Raw genomic sequence first — 16,592 nt, forward strand, 5'->3', positions numbered from 1 at the left:
AAATTTTCAATTATTTTTATCTCGGAAACGAAAAGACTTTTATTAGAAACATTTTTTGTGTATGAGTTCTACTCATCGTCACCTATTACTGGATTTCTTCTGCAGGTTATATCGGGACCACCCTGTATATTACTTGAAGAAATAATTTTTTAATATTGTCACGCATTTTTGCGATTGAAGTTGGTTTAATAACGCCTTTACAAAAATATACATACATTTATAATCGATATTAAATAATTATATCTATTCAATAATATAGATGATGAATGTGTCTTAATCGCCAAAAATGCCTTAAAAATTCAGATTTTGATTTCAACTCTATTCATTTTAGTTATGACAGTAATGAGGCATCAGCAGCTGCCGCTGCTGCATCGAAAGCTTCCGATTCTCCTGCTGATGACTCAGATAGAAATTGCCACGATATTTTTCCGATATTCCGATATTGTTGCCGGTAGCTCAGTCTTGGGCGGAGTAAGGGAACGAATCAGCCCGACCCGAAAGACGAAAGAGTAAGGGCGTCAGGATCCTCCGGCACTGATGTTTCGGGAGTATCCGGATCCGGTGATACTCCGGGGCCGATACCCGAAATGAAACACACGTGTCCCAGTTAACCAATTTAATTAAGTTGTATTCCCTGGTACAGCGAAATATTTACAATAATAAGTGAAAAATAAGAAAATTTGTACAATTTATTTTTGGTGAAAATTAAATTACTGTTCGATGTGCGTGGCCAAAGACAAATATAATTGCAGTAAACAAAAAAAAATTGAATGAACGGTCCTGACCGGTAACACTACAAAATAAATATAAACTAAAAATGAAATTCCCGTTAGCCGCCAACGATACTTGTACAAGCTTCGGTGCGACCGCAAAACAAACAGTATCGAATCAAAGCGCAACTCTAAAGTTACCGGCGTCGGATTTACAAATAATATTATAAAAAAAAGGTTCGGATTCAAATTACACATATAAGACAAAATACGCGACACAAGAAGAGAGAGACAGTAAAACAAAAGAAGGGACGTTATCTCCCTGCCGAAAAACTGCTGCGGCCTCGAAAGATGAAGATAACCCCGACACGAGCAAAATGGAGACTCGGTTCCTGAAGGTGAATATTCGGGAACGGTCTAATCTGAGCCTCCTGCGTCGTCCTTCGGCGTCCTGCGGGGGTTCGCCGCTCGGCGGTCCTGCCGCTGTTGAGGCCGCTGCTGACTCCGGTAGAGATGAAGGAAAGAAGGCCAGAAAAAAAGGGGACTCGACGGATCCGCTTGAACGGATCCGACAAAAGGTCCTCGTAAAAGATCCGCTTAAAAGACCTTTTCATAGAAAAAAGAGAACTCCATTAAGGTAACGTACGACGGGAAAACTGTGACTTACTCAGTCGGCGTGAGGTCTTTTTTTGGGGCGACGAAAAGCCAAAAAAAGTCCGTGACTCCCAAGATCCGGAAATTCCGACAGAGTTGGGGTTCCAAATAAGGTACTATATCTAGAAGGTAGCGCCATTCCGCTCCACAATTTTTCGCCTCGAAATTAAAAGAGAGGACATTATCAATAAATCCCGTGAGTGTGACAAAGCTAGAAGTATACACAATTTCAAGGGTTGTTTGTATCGTGTGAAACAGATTAACTTACATAGAAAGAGATGAAGAGTATTTTTTAGGGAGCTTGAATTTTTCACAGTTGTTCAACTGTCATTGTCATTAGTATCAAATGTTAGTATTAGTAATAACCTCACACTTTATTCTTTTATAATATTATTATGCAAACTGGAAATTGTTAATACTATAAGTTTCCTGCAAATGGATTATTCTCTGCAGGAAAAACAGACTGGAAAATCTTATATTATAATTGTTATAATTGATAATTTTTGTTTGACTTAGTGTTAATGTGTTGGGCAACTACTAAAATTTTTGTCGTTCAGGAGAAAGTACACAGGTAAGTATTGAAATTCATTGTCAATAATAAAGGTTAGGTTGTAAAGGATTAATAAATATTTGTTACAGCTCTTCGCATGCCAATGCTTTTGCTGTCACACTTGATGGGATCATTGTCTTTGTGATAATTTTTGTTGACAGATCTCAGAAGGAAATAAATTTTGGATTTGAAAAATAAATTAACAATAGCTTCTTTTAAGTGGTGACACTTGGGCAAGCTATCAGTTGTTGTTCTCAAAAAGCTTCTGGATATAAATTTCAGTTTGGTTTCTCCATTTATTAAGCAACTTTGATACTTCTGGAAATAGACTTCTGCACTTTCAACTAATTTGAACACATTTCTACAAAAACAGAGAGGAAAAAATAAATTATTAGGTAAGGTTAATTTAAAGTACCTTGAAGGGTAGATTAATTTATCTAAAAATGCTTTCAGTTCAGTCAACTGCTTATACTGAGTTATCGAGGGATCCTTTGGACTGGTTTGGATTGCCTCTAAACATACCTTGCAAGTCAGATGACTATTCTTGATAATTTGATGTATTGTTCTGCTAGTTAAATAATACAAACTTTGTATTTCATCAATGTTTAAATCTTCAACAAAATCTTCATTGAGTGAAGAAGTGTCGATTTCAATTTCGTCAATGAGTGTTGTGTTTAAAAAATTCGCAAAATACTCTGAGTCATCTATTTCATAATTTCCACGATTGTTAGGTTTAAAAAATTGTGCCACTGAAATTATTCTAATGGCCATTTTAAAAAATTTTGGACTCGGGACAGGATTTATATATCTGATGTTGGAAAATAAGTTTTCTAGAGCATCTTGGGTAAAACGGCCTAAACAAACATAATGGAAATTTTTTTCTTTTAAATAAAGATTTGCAAGTTCTATTGCATTGGTGGTGGCCAAAAGAACCCCTGTTTGAACCGGTTTCCAAATTTTTTGTGTTCCAATTTTCAACTGTTCAAACAGTTTTATCACATCTTTTAAGAAATTGATGGCATCCATATACTTTTCACTAATCTTAGTGCTCAGTGCTAGAGATCTACTGCGGCTAGTCACTAATTTAAACCATCTAAATATGGTTTTGCAAAACCAGGCTGTCGTTACTGCGTTTGGATTTAATAAATTCCTCTTAACGCAGTATCTTAAAGCCGCGCCTGTATCGTGGTTCAAAAGTCTCACCGCTAAACCGACTTTCATCTTTTCAAAATGTGATGGCTTTGCACAACTTTCATTGAGAAAGGGAGCCAATTTAAGATCTTTGCAATCAATTTTAATCAGTGCCTTTATGTATTCAATATCCACAATATTTGTTGGTAGTGCATTCTTTTTAACAAATTCGTCAGAAATGGTAATTTTTTGACCATTAGTTAGGTGGTTACGTAAATTTTTTAAAATGTGTGGGGCATCTGGATTAAAATATAGTTTTCTGGTAGGATCGAGAGGATGTGGGGCTGAATTTTGGATTAGAGAATCCCTGCCTGCATGAATATTATATAATCTCCAAAGGGCTTGGTTTTGACCTCCCATGTCGCTAACTACAGCGTCAATTTGTAGTCCTATTGATTCACCTTTGGAGATTATATTTTCAATATCCTCTCTAAGAAAGCCGGCATCAAATGATTTTCCGGTAAACTGATACCCGACGACTTGCTTCCATCGAGAAGTAACGCCGGCCAACATGTAAACTAGCCCATGGGTAGCTACTTCCTCAAAAATTTTATTAGAAGAGGGTATTGTTGGTTTTCCTAAAACTAAGCCAGTACTAGGATCAAAATCCAATTTGGGCGTGATAGCCATTTCATCGATTAAAATAACACAACGCCTTTCTTCCTCCACCATCGTATTGACTTTCACCTTCATCACATTTAAAACTTCTTGAAGTAGCCCAGGAGAAAATTTTAGATGCTCGATTCTTCGTTGTAATGTACGTTGACTTGGTAGAGGTTGTCCAAGTTCTTTAACAACCTCATACCCGGTGGAACCACAAGCCAATCGAATTTTATACGCTTTCATCATGGTTTCATTGGACCATTTGGTACCCCTCATTGATTGCCGTCCTAAAGATAATTTCTGATCATCATTCAAAAAAGAATCTAAACCTTCTTTTAGGGTGGAGTTTTCCGTCTTAATTTTTTTATTCTCTTGGCGAAGCGCATCAATTTTTCTTTTATAATGTACTATTCTTTCATCTGACTTACTATTGATATTAAATGAGGGTTCGGGAGAGGATTCAGAGGGTGGTATTTCCATATCTAATAATTCAAAAGCGAAAGTGTGTAAATACATATTACTGTGTGCTATGAATACTCACGATCTGTTTCAGTAATATTTTTAAAAGATGTAGAAGTTGTGGATAAGGTATCAAGGCTGATTAAGGTTGAGGAGCATGGGCTTGTGTCAGGTAAAGGAATTATTTTTTTAATATTTGGGAAGGTGGAGCGTGGAATGGCTTCAGGAAGTGAAAATTTGGTCCCAGGAATGTTTGGTTCAGAGAAGGAACATATGCAATCTAAAGAAAATAACGAAATTGCTTTAGTTTAGTTTAATACTTCCTAAGTTACATATAAGTATACATAAATTACATACATACGAAATTAATATCATTATGTATATGTGGTGATAAAAGTTAAGGTGAATCTCTCTTATCAGTTGGTCCTGGCTTATAAAAATTGCAAAAGGAAAGAAGCTGTTGCTTCAAACCATACTTACCACATGCAGTATCTTCTCTTATACCTAAATTTAAAGGAGGAACTGCTTTAGGCTGCAACCTCAATTTTTTTTTCACGCTGAAACGAGTACTAACATCAAAATCAAATTCACAAAAGTGTACCTAAAATATATGTTTGTTTAATAGGGTAAATTAATTAGTGAAAGGAAGTATTTTACAGAACAAACTCGCAGGGCAATAAAAATGAATAAATATTGAAATATACCTATAAAACACTTACCTATAGGGACACTAAATAAAACTATTCGTCCTTTTTCGGCTCTGTTTTTGCAATTTGCAACACAACACTTAAGCACCATGTTTATAGTTTTGAAAACAATTAATAAAACACCACCTAGGTATATAACTACCTATCTATAAAAACTAAAACTACGAACAAGCAAACAACAAGAAATTAAAAATTATCAATTACAACAGTTAAAAATATAAAAACATCCACAAGACACAACAAACGCTTTGAAAATTCAAATTTTGACAGCTGAATTTACATTAATAACATTTCGCTGCTGCCTCGAAATTAAAAGAGAAGGAGATATATCTCTGCACCGTTGGCGATACCTTTGTGATATAGTACCTTAGTTCCAAAAGGTACGCTATCCAGCACGAAACGGAGAACCACGCAACTCTTCTGACGGGCACAAGAGACTTCGTGAAAATCCCGAAAATCGGTGCGATCCACAAGAAAACGCTGCCACGAAGTTTACCCAGTCACGGTACTTTTACGAAAGAGGAAGAGTGGCACCCAAACGCGAACTTATCGTCTTGCCCAAAAAAGTCTAACCAGTCTCGGTGAAGGAAAACAGACCTTAACAGCTGTCGACAGAAGGAACATCGAGAACCGACAGGTGCGTGCGTGCTCGAATTTTTGACGCGCGACAGCGGGACCGAGATAGGTTAGAGAAATCGAAACAAGGGGGACCAAGATGCCTAAACTCTAGGCCGTGAAGAAAGAAGAAGATGGGAAAGAGCGAAATTTTTCTGGCGTAGGGCCAAGGTTGGCGACCTGACAAACCCGACGGTATGTAGCTACCGTCCCGCTGAAATTGTGATGATAAGGGCACGATTCCAGCTGCCTCTTCAGCTGGGGCCAAACAAAAGAAAACGAAGAAAAACCGACAAGGAAAACCAAAAGAGAAAGCAAGGTAGAAAGGATTAACGACAACGACAAGCGAACGGGAGGATGATGGATCGGGAAGGAAAAAGACACAAACAAAACGGTCGCGGTAACATGCGATTACTCTCGGCCTAACTGTGAGCGAGAGTTTACTGAACTCGTTACTTTTAAGGTTACTTTCGAGGTGTCCGAGTAACGATGGTGCATCCCCAAGCATTAGTGGAACCCATGGGCTTTCCACTCCGGCCAAATCCACAAAAAAAACGAAAAACGAACGGAACAGAATTTTCGAACCGTGACAAGATCCAAATTACGAACCGGAGAGAAGAGAAGGAAAATCATCCATACCTCAATATTTTCAGAACATCGACATTTTTCCCTGTCATAAAAAGCCTAAGGCTGGTCCAGAAGTAGCTTCAAAAAGAGCTAAAATAGTTGACCATACTGATGAAACTAACGTATTTCCCAGTCCGCCTACTTGGGAGTTTCAAGGATTGACTGGATCAGAAACGAAGATTGCAATTGAAAATGATAACTTAATTCTAGGACCACAGCAAATTGAAACAAATACATCGGAAGATAAAATTTATTTTCAACTTCAAACTGTACATAATAATCAAGCTATCAATGAACCATCTATAGTTTGTCCAGCGAGAGATTGGTTCACATAAAAATCACTAAATTCTACGCAGAGAAAGTAGTACCTAGCGCGCGTAAAATTGTAAATATATCCTTCAAGCAGTAACATTTTGTGCCCTGAAATTATGCTCTAATTAATGAAGTACCTTAACGAATAAGAGATAAAATGAATGAAAATATTACAGTTGGAGTATTTTACACGAAGACGTGTACCTACTCTTGATAACTACTTGCGTCAAGAATATTTAAAAGTAAAACCTCAACCAACAAGATCGTTTATACTTATATCAATTTTATTTCAATGCGAAATCAAACAACTTAATTTTGCTGGTCGTGAAATGTCTACGAAATTGTTGTGTTCAAAATAGCGGAAGATCAGTTCGTGAAGCAAAATATGGGGAACTTTTCAGGGGGCTAGGAGTTAAAATAAAACAATTCCTTGGGTTGAAGGACGCCTGTATTTAATTTTTCAAATAAATAAAATCAAATACGTTCTTGTTTTCACCTGCAGTAACTGGTTAATTTCTGACTTACACAAAATTATGGACAGTGCTGCTCGAATATCCTTAAGACATAATACGTAGATAATATAAATATAAAACAAAAATGGACAACGAGATCGTCAAGGTTAATTTAAATTAAATCCTGAGACTTCCTGCAGACGTTTGTCTGAATGACCGACTATAGTGCGCCAGTCCGAATTTAATTTGTCTTATTAAAATATATTTTAGAATATTAACTTTACTTATTGAATACACATCAGAAGGCCCTGTGGCGGTAGAAGGCTGAAAATTTAAAAAAGAAATCTTTCATTGAAAAAAAAACTAGCTTTACAGTACACAACCCTTGTTTTACTGCTCTGCACCATATCATTGAGTACAAGTTGAACTTCTTGCTTAATATTGCAATGCAAGTCTGCTGTAACTCTTCTGGGACGCTGCCTCGTCAACTTTCTTGATGATGTTTTGAGTTGGACCACCTTTACACTTTGACACTGTGTTTTTACTCCTAAGCATCTCGCAGTGACCTTTAAGAAAAATACTTTTAACCCTTGACTAATCTGACCTAATCAATGATGATATCAAAAAATTATGATATAATACTATTTTGTGTTATATGGTATGAAAAGCAACCTTCAGTGGACTTTCAGTTGTAAGTTTTTCATTTATGAAAAATGAATAAGCACTTGCATTATCCTCTGGGCTGCTGGGTTGCCAGCTACAGTCAAATAGCTTCGGGTTGCCTACAAAACAGTTTTAAAGCAATATAATTAAATTAAAAATATTATCTTCTTACCTTTGCATCAGTGTAGATATTGTTCGTGATATTGATGTGCGTAGGTCCGGGAAGGTGTTCGGGAGAGCGAAATGATTAACGTGCGAGTGCTGGTGAACGACTTGTTTATTCAGAGTACAGGTGCGCATGTGTGTATGTGATAACATAAATTTGACATATTCAACACCCCCCCATCAAATTAATGTTCAACAAAAATAATAAAATAAAATTCGTCGATCATGGGTGGATTAAACAGCGTCACATAAATCGCGGGAGTAACTCTGAATTCTTACATTAAAAATTCGCGTAACAAAAAATAACGCGCAACATAATTAAAAAACACAATACAACAAATAAAATACAACATTACAAAAATGATTGGAGCGTAACACGGTTTTTCAGTTATTTACCAAACCATAGTGAGAAATACATGACTGAAATTTAGCAACGCATAGAGGTTTCGTCAGGGCGTCTGCGATCATGTCTTGGGTAGAGATGAGCTTGACTTTGATCTTCGCATCTTCGACCAGTTGACGTATGAAATGGTGTCTGAGATCGATATGTTTAGTTCGTTGACTGAATCCTGCGTCAGATGCTAAGTCGACAGCACCCTTGTTGTCGTTGTACAAGGTCGTAGGTTCCTCGACGGACGTGGGGTCGAGTTCTGACGCTAAACTCCGTAGCCAGATGAGTTCTTGACATGTGTAGCTCAGCGCCATGTATTCTGCCTCTGTTGTAGACAAAGCAACTGTTGGTTGTTTCTTGCTGGACCATGATACAGGATTTCGATTGTGGAAAATGATAAATCCTGTCGTAGATCTTCGATCTGCGAGGTCATTTCCCCAGTCTGCGTCGCAGTAGGCGGTGATCGTGTTTTCTTCAAGTGATGAGAATTCCATCTTCAGGCTGATTGTGGACTTGAGATATCGAAGTATCCGTTTCACGGCTCTCCAGTGTACAATATCGGGATTCTGATTGAAGCGGCTCAAATAGTTGACTGCGTGGGCGATGTCAGGTCTCGAAATTTGCGTGAGGTACAATAATCCTCCGATCGCTTCTCGATAGGGAAAAATAGGAGTCGTTTCGGTTTCGTTGGTGTGCAAGTCCAGCTTCTGATTCACATCTTCTGGGGTCCTCACCGGGTGACTATCTTCCATCTTGAAACGTTTAAGTAGATTGAGGATATAGTCTGATTGGTCGATGTGGATCGTATGTCGTTTCCAATCTCGAGTGAAATTTATCCCTAAACATTTTGATACTTGTCCTAGGTCTTTCATATGGAATTTTTCGTTGAGGCTGTTTTTCGTGCTCGAAGTTGCGAAGTCGTCGTTCGAGAAAATTAGTATGTCATCTACGTAGACTGCTAATAATTCCATTTTTCGTCCTGCTCGTTTCGTGTAAACACATGGGTCTGTTTGCGATCGTGTGAATCCAATTTTCGTAAGTACTGAGTTCAGCTTGGAGTTCCACGCTCTTGAACCCTGCTTGAGCCCGTACATGGCCTTTCTGAGCTTGCAAATTTGATTCTCCTTCCCTGGTTGTTCGAAGCCAGTGGGCTGCTGGATGTATAACTCTTTCAGATCTCCATGAAGGAATGCGTTCTTCACGTCAAGCTGATGAATTTTCAGGTCGTATTTTGCAGCCATCGAAATGAGAAAACGTAGTGTTTCCATCCTTATCACAGGTGAGTAGGTCTCTTCGAAGTGGATACCTGGAATCTGCGTGCAACCTTTTGCTACGAGTCTAGCCTTGTACAAGGTTGGCTGATCTTTCCCCCTTTTAGTTTTAAAAACCCAACGTGTTTTTAAAACTTTTGCGTTCGGTTTGGGATCTGTCAGAGTCCAAGTGCCGTTTTCCATGAGGGCTTTGTATTCCTCCTCCATGGCAGATTTCCATAAGTGACTTTGCGGGGAATTGAGGGCCTCTTCGGGAGTTTGAGGATCCTCGTCTTCGTTTTCGTGGGTGATTGCGTTTATCTTGTAGTAAACGTAATCGTCGTCTTTCTTGGGTTTCGGTTTCCTGGTGGTTTTTCGTAACATGTTCTGCGGTTCTTCTTCATTGATCGTTTCGGGAATCTTGGTCGTTGCCGTTGGTGATGCCGTTTGAGGTTCTTCGTCGTCTTCGTCGTCTGTAGGAACAGCTAACTCGAAAGTTGCAACGTTAGTTTCGTTACGTTTCAGCTGGGCGAGAAATTCTGTTTCCATGAACACAGCATCTCGGCCCTTAAATACCTTGCGGGTTTGCGGATCGTAAAATCGATAGCCTTTGGATTCTTCAGGATAACCTATAAAGATGGCGTCTCGTGTGGGTGAATCCCACTTCAACCTAAGAGGTTTTGGTACGTAAACCATTGCTTTGCAGCCGAAAATTTTTAGGTGACTTATATCGGGCTTACGTCCGGTCCAGACTTCTTCGGGAGTCTTGAAGTTGAGGACCCTGGTGGGGGTGCGGTTGATGAGATAAACTGCCGTTGAGACCGCTTCGGCCCAATAAGCCTTGGGAAGACCTGCATCGGATAAGAGTGATCGAGCCTTCTCGACGATGGTTCGATTAGTCCTTTCTGCTACGCCATTTTGCTGAGGCGTGTACGGAATGGTCAGTTGATGTCGTACTCCAGTGGACTCGAGGTAGGCTTTCAACTCGTTGTTGACGTACTCTCTGCCGTTGTCGGATCTGAGGGCCTTCATTTTCCGTTCAAGCTGGTTTTCTGCAAAAATTTTGAAGTCTTTAATACACTTGGAAACTTCATTTTTATGGCGTAGAAAATAAACGTGTATTTTCTTGGAATGGTCGTCTATGAGGGTCAAAAAATATTTTGATCCTCCGAGAGAATCGTTTTCCATTGGTCCGCACAGATCGCTGTGTATCAGGTCCAGAAGGTTCTCGGCTCGTTTACCATCCTTGGGGAAGGGGCCTCGATGGTGTTTTCCTTGAAGGCACGGAACGCAGGTGCCCTCTGTGGCGGGAACGGAGTTGCAGCCGGTAACAGCTTCCTTGAAGTGGACCGCAATGGAGTTTCCGGGGTGACCAACTCTTCGATGCCATAATTCGGGTGCGTGTGACGTCGTGGTGATGTTTGCTGACTGTTCAGCTGAATCGAGTTTGTAGATTCCTCCGTGATCATGTGCCGTTGCTAAAAGGTCTCCGTATTTCGATTTTATCTCGCATCTTGATCCTTTGAATTCCACGGTGTGGCCTTTTTCGATTATTTTACTGACCGACAGTAAGTTAGTTGAAATTTCTGGTGCGTAAACGACATTGTGGACCTTGATGAAGTCCGGCTTGTTGTCAATCTGGATTGGTATCAAGGTCGAGCCAATGGATTTGCTCTCAATTTTCGTATTATTCGCGAGCACGATTTTGGAATCAGACGTGCTAGAGACGTTGTCGAGCCAATCCTCACGATGAGTGAAATGCGCTGAAGCGCACGAATCCAGGTACCAAGCATCAGGATCCATAGCATGGGCGGTGGAGAAAGCTAAGAAGGCTTTTTCTTGCTGTTTCCTTTTTTGCTCGGCTCGAATTGTTGCGTCCGTCTTCGGTAACCTGCAATCTCGGCTGAAGTGACCAGGTTTATTGCAATTGAAACAATTTTTCGTTTTTTGAGCTCGTGCGTTTCTGTTTTGAAATTTACTCGCCATAGCAACATTATCATCTCGCGTTTTTTTGACGTTATCGTTTTTCATCGAATATTCTAGAAGGAGCTTCGTTTTTATTTCGTCGCCTGATAACGGTTTATCGGAGCTGGTGATACTCATTATCAGCGGATCGTATTCGGGAGTAAGGCCAGCAAGTAAAAAGGTTCCGATCCATTCATCGTCTACTTTGAACTTGATTGCGTTGAGACGATTCGAGTACGAGATGATCTGATATATGTACTCTTCCATTGATTGACATTTGTCGAGCCTGGTGTCAGTTAATGCACGCATCAATGCTATCCTGTTGTTTTGGCCTGCATCCTCGAAAGTGCGAGCGAGGTTGTTCCACGCGTCCTTGGCCGTCGCTGCATCCTCTACGTGGATATAGATGTGGGGCTCCGTGGCTAGCAAAATTCGGGATCGCGCCTTCATGTTTTTGCCTTCGTCGGTGACGTCGCCGGTCACACATTTCCATAGGTCTTCGAGATGTAACGTTGCTCGCATGGCGGACTTCCATGTATTATAGTTCTCTCGACCTCGAAGTTTTTCAAACGTAATTTGGTTGTTCGTTGGCGGCATGTTGTTCGTGAGCCTTCACAAAGGACGTTCTCGTTGTTCGTTTCGCGGTTTGTTTCGTCGTTCGTTTCGTGGTTCGTTTCGTTGTTCGTTTTGTCGTTCGTTTTGGCCGTTCGTTTCGTTGTTCCTTTTGTCGTTCGTTTGCACAATTTCCAATTTTCGTGGTTTTTTGGACACTCGTTTTTCTTGCGTTTTTTTTCGGTCGTTCGTGTGATATGGCGGCGTGCGTTCGATTTCGTGTCGTTACGTTCACGTTTTCGGAATTCAATGATCGTGGGTCTCCACGAACTTACGTAAGAAGTGATCAGCGTTGTCTTTGGTCACTTTGCGGGCCCATAACCTGATGTGCGTAGGTCCGGGAAGGTGTTCGGGAGAGCGAAATGATTAACGTGCGAGTGCTGGTGAACGACTTGTTTATTCAGAGTACAGGTGCGCATGTGTGTATGTGATAACATAAATTTGACATATTCAACAGATATCACTAAAGGGATTCATGTTTATAAACAGAAATGTCACTTAAAAAAGGCACTCGAAGGTAAACAATAGGGAACTTATAGAACAGAAACAAACTAAAACAACAAACTAACTAATCTTAAAAACTTAGAAAGTTTAAACACCACAAAAAAAATAATTAAGCAAGAAATAACGAACAAAACACATTACTCGGAGGTTAACAATACAGAACTTAGTCAATACAAACCAACAAACTAACTTATCCCAGATAATTAAAAAGTTTTAAACACAACAAAATACCTCACTTGACGACGAAAGAGCAAATAAACCACACACGGTGTTGACGATTCAAAATGACAGCGGCAACGACAACAGCTGAAATTTGACAATTTGCTGTGACAGCATAAATTGGCGTAGGATTACAATGCCCGCGAAATTATTTCAAAGGTACCACCACAATAATTTATTTTATTAAATTTTTTTGTATTGTATTCTAGTGCATTTTGTAGTGTTGGGTTACAAGCCTACAATTTAAACTCTCCCAATCTCTCGCTGGACGGAGTTTACCAGCAAAATCAGCACCAACAACTCGAATACAGATGGAATAATAAAGTCTGTTTTAACGGATATCCCTGATGATATTCAAAACACTTCTGAAAATGTTATGGAGGAGTCTACTCTGTTCGATAGTGAGGGATCTAATTTTCAAATTACAAATAATAATTTTGACAGTGAAACTTATATTTCTGGAGAAAGGCTTAATGATAAAGAAACAAAAACAATAGACTCAAAGAAACAAAGGAAAACTGCCTCCAGTTGGAAAACTACAACTTTTACCTCCCTGTCAAAAAACTTGTAGGAAGAAATGTTTTGAAAGACTGAGTTCAGACCAAAGAAGCACAATTTTTGATTACGTCAACCCGTAAAATACCGTAAAGTTGATGCTGAAACAAACAAGAATTGTTCACCAGCAGTTAGTAACAGAAAGCACTAAGCAAACAAATAATATGGTCAACCAATTCCCAGATGATGAAAGTTTTAATGTTGAGATCACTACAACTCACATTGAGACAAATGAATCGGAAGCTGCGTCAAATGAAACCCTCGTTAAACCCAAAAATGCAAACCTTACTGAACTTAACGAAACGCCTGTCCATCAAAAGGAATCAAATGCGCAGGTATGATTTCCGTCTGTAAAACCATGTTTATACACACGATTGGCTATAAATCAGATGGCATAATAACACACTTTCTCAGACGGACTGCAAATAACCTACCTTGCATAGAAGACCAAAGGGGAAAAGCTAATGCACTGAAAATGAAAGAGGTTGGCCAACAAAATTATAAGGTTGTCAAAGAGCACATAGATTTATATCATCCGCAAGTATCACACTACAACATAGATCATGCTCCCAACAGACGTTATTTACCATGTGACATAACCATACATCAAATTTACTTACAAAGATTTTGTTTCAAAATATCAGAATTTAATCTATGAAACTTATCCAAAAGTATTTGATAAAGAAAACATTGAATTTTCATCACCCACACAAGATGATTGCAGTGTGTTCTATTTTCAAACAGCATACACATTCCGAGGTACCTAACGTATGTGAAATACCATCTAGCCATAATTCCAGTCCTTCGTCCAGTCAAACATCGGAAACTAGTAAAGACATAGAATTAGAACAGACTAATATTTCTGTCAATGAAAAACCTAGGTCATGTTCAATTTGTGATAGTTATCAAATTCACAAACGAAGATACACAGTCGCTCGCCAAACTTACAATAATGACACAGCAAAGAAATGGGATGATAACCATGAACTATACACCGTAGACATGCAGAAAGTACTCATTTTGCCAAAGACGACAATTAGAAATTCTTTTTTTGTCAGTAGACTCGTTGTGTTTCATGAAACATTCGCAAATCTCAAACCGGTGGGCCAAAATAAGTGCATTTTATGGCATGAGGCAATAACTGGAAGAAATGATCCTGATGTTTCCGCGTATTATAACGCTTTAATTAGACTTAACGATGAAACTAAACACGTTATATTTTGGGCGGACAACTGCAGTGCCCAGAATAAAAATTGGGTGTTATTTACTGGATGTATAATTTTTGTCAATGAAAACTGGGGTCCCGAAACCATTACTTTCAAATATTTCCAGCCGGGGCATAGCTTTATGAAAGCAGACTCAATTCATGGTCAAATTGGAAAGAAATGGAACAAGACCCCTGAAGATTTGGAGAAATTGATAAAGTCCTCAAATAGATTCAACAACATTGTATAATCTATTCCATCTTTAAAAAAACGATAGGTTGCCATGCTTTAATTTTGTTAAATTGGCAGTACTGAGGAAAGCAGTAGTTATATTTCATTTCATTTTGGTTGTAAATCTTTTGTAACTAAATTTGAAGTGCTATGTTGCAAGATGATTCTAAAACAAAAAGTAAATAAAGTTATCAATAAATGTCATTTTGACGTTTTTCCAATTTATTTTAAATTAGACAACACAAAGTAATAATTTAAAGGGTTTACTACAAGTGCATAATGCCAAAAGTTGTGTTTGTCGAGACAAAACGTGGTGTGTTGAAGGGCTAGACACATTTTAAACGAGATAGGCCCGATCTAAGTGCGATTATTAACTGATTGATGGATATCTTCAATGTGAGAACAATGAATTTGTATTCGATGAAATCCTGAACTGTATAATTAATTTATAGGTGGGAAGATCTGTTATATATTGCATAATAACAAAAAAGGGTCTGGAGGATACTAGAACTACAAAAAGACGAAAATCAAAAAAGTGGAACCATTTTTTAAAAGAGATCTGAACGAAATTATTCGTAGATGATTCGGAATCTAAAGATGAAGATAATTCTGAAATAGAAATAATGGAGGAGGTTAAAGTGTAGATAGATGTCTTTTAAAAAAAGTGATTCCATTTTGGAGAACTTATCCGTTTTCTGCTTGTTAAACTAAAGCAAGCGTTCTTGAAACTCATTCAACGACTAAAGCCTCCACCAGATGTTTACATTTTGATTTGTCTTTTTTTTTTCAATTGCTATTTTTAATAAAAAATGCTGGGTTCTCTATTAATCTCTTGTAATACAGTTTCAATTGATTCGCAAAAAAGCGGAACCTAAGTATGGCAACACTGTGCCTTCAAAATTCCTAACCAAACTTTTATTCAGATATACAGGATGAAATCTGTCAGATTGTCATGGCCAAGCATCGTTTTTTTTAAGTTAGAATACATTATAAGTTTACGCTCCGAGGACTTTAAGTTATTTGAAAATGGGTGCATACAGAGAAAGAAAGGCTCCCCAATACCAAAGCTAGGTGAGATAAAATCCGTTCAATTTAGGAAGGGGTTAAGAAAAATGTTTTTTAAACAAGAATTAGAAAACGAAGAATTTTTAGAGTCCTCAATCTTGAAACCCAAGTTTAAATTAGAATTATCTAAAAGTGTTTCAACCCAGTTTGGATTGGTAATGGCAAATGATCTACAAATATTGGTTTTTGTGTCAGTTATCGAGATAATATCTTCTCTTGACATTTTCCATTTTCAGAGTATATATAAATTCCTTTCGGCGACAAGTGCCACAAAAATCTATTATTAAAACTGTCTGTAATAAAATATGGTTTATTAAAAATTTGTGAATTAAAGAATAGTTATTACTTGTTACATACTTTCGTGAGAAGAAATTGTCCTATGTAACGTTGCTTCGATTTTTGTGGTAATAATTCAGAATTTAGTCCTGCCACTAGTTGTACTGCCTCTGGTGTCACATTTAACTCACTCTATATTATATAGTAGACATTTTTTTCACTCGATTAATACACCAAACTCAAATTTTGAAGCACGATCGTGAAAATTTAGCCGGCAAATAATTTGTTAGGAAAAAAACAAATGAGTGGTCACCGTCGTCAAGGAATTGATTCCACAGAATTCGATTCTTTATTGACGATGTCAAATTCTACAATAAAATTAGTCTTAATTTTTAAAAAATTTAATATTCTGGTCAGCCGAAAAGTCTAATACAAATGTCGTACGGGAGGTATTTTCCGGCGCTCCAAATAATCAGCCACTCGGCTGCGCCATCGTGGCCGAAACCAGTTGTCGCGCCGGAAAAATCACCTCCCGTACTCTAATGTAAATAACTATTTACTATTTTCCGGACCTTTGTTGTCATTTCATCGTAAACTTTGTTGTAATCTGA

The 16,592-nt window shown here is 38.3% G+C and overlaps 1 long non-coding RNA gene across 1 annotated transcript; it reads left to right on the top strand.

The window, feature by feature from the left end:
• The first annotated feature begins 1,479 nt into the window (after window positions 1-1,479).
• Window positions 1,480-2,483, top strand: LOC138122243 (uncharacterized). The gene is made up of 3 exons (XR_011156396.1): window positions 1,480-1,935; window positions 2,004-2,309; window positions 2,368-2,483. It is a non-coding gene; the product is annotated as an uncharacterized lncRNA (long non-coding RNA).
• The last annotated feature ends 14,109 nt before the right edge of the window (window positions 2,484-16,592 follow it).

Source organism: Tenebrio molitor, chromosome 1, assembly GCF_963966145.1.
Source record: "Tenebrio molitor chromosome 1, icTenMoli1.1, whole genome shotgun sequence".
In the NCBI taxonomy this organism is placed as follows: Eukaryota; Metazoa; Arthropoda; class Insecta; order Coleoptera; family Tenebrionidae; genus Tenebrio; species Tenebrio molitor.